This window comes from Silurus meridionalis, chromosome 3 (genome assembly GCF_014805685.1).
Source record: "Silurus meridionalis isolate SWU-2019-XX chromosome 3, ASM1480568v1, whole genome shotgun sequence".
NCBI classification, from domain to species: domain Eukaryota; kingdom Metazoa; phylum Chordata; class Actinopteri; order Siluriformes; family Siluridae; genus Silurus; species Silurus meridionalis.
In genome coordinates, this window is record NC_060886.1 from 23,357,128 (window position 1) to 23,358,107 (window position 980).

The window sequence follows — 980 nt, forward strand, 5'->3', positions numbered from 1 at the left end:
TTCACAGTTGCACCCTCACACCATTGAAGATACAGGCTTTTGAACTGAGCATGGATAACAAGCAAAATGTTTCCCCTCGTCTTTAGCCAGCAGGATGCAGTGTCAATTGATTTCAAATAAATATTTAGATTTGTCTGGTCACAGAACAGTTTTCCACTTTGCCTCAGTCCATTTAAAATGAGCTTTGGCCCAGAGAAGATGGCAGCATTTCTGGATCATATTCACATATGGCTTCTTCTTTGCATCATAATGTTTTAACTTTTTTTGTGGATGACAAGGCAAACTGTCATGGACAGTGATTTCTGGATGCTTTTCTGAGCCCAAAGTTTTTAATAAAGTGCTGCCTGATCATGGGTGCCCAGCATTGATTTTTGCCCTTATCCTATGCCCACAGAGATTCTCCAGATTCTCTGGATCTTTTTGATGATATTATGTATTGTAGAGGAGATAATCCAAGTCTTTGCAATTTTGTTGAGCAACATTATTCTGAAATTCTGAAGTTTGTAGACACAGTTTTTGCAGGTTGGTGAATCTTTACTTTTGAGAGACTCTTCCTCTTTAAGATACACTTTTTATACCCAATCATATAACTGACTTGTTTCTAATTAACCTAATTAGTTACAGAATGTTCCTCCAGTTGTTTGTTTTAGTAACACCTGCCTTTTCAGCCTTTTTTACCATTAAAATTACCTTTTCCCCCCTTAAAATGGTATATGTCCTCAGTTTAAACATTTATTATGTTTTTTATACTCTAGCGTAAATAAAATACGGGTTTGCGTTTTTTTTTTTTTACAGTTTTCACAATGTGCCACCTTTTATTTTTATTTTTAAGAGTATAATTTTTGAGTACAGTGGAACCTCGGGTTACGAACGCCCCGGCATACGTATAATTCAGGTTACGAATCGCAGTTCATCAAAATTTTTGCCCCTGGTTACGAACAATATATCGGGATACGAACGTCGCTCACCAAAAAATCGCA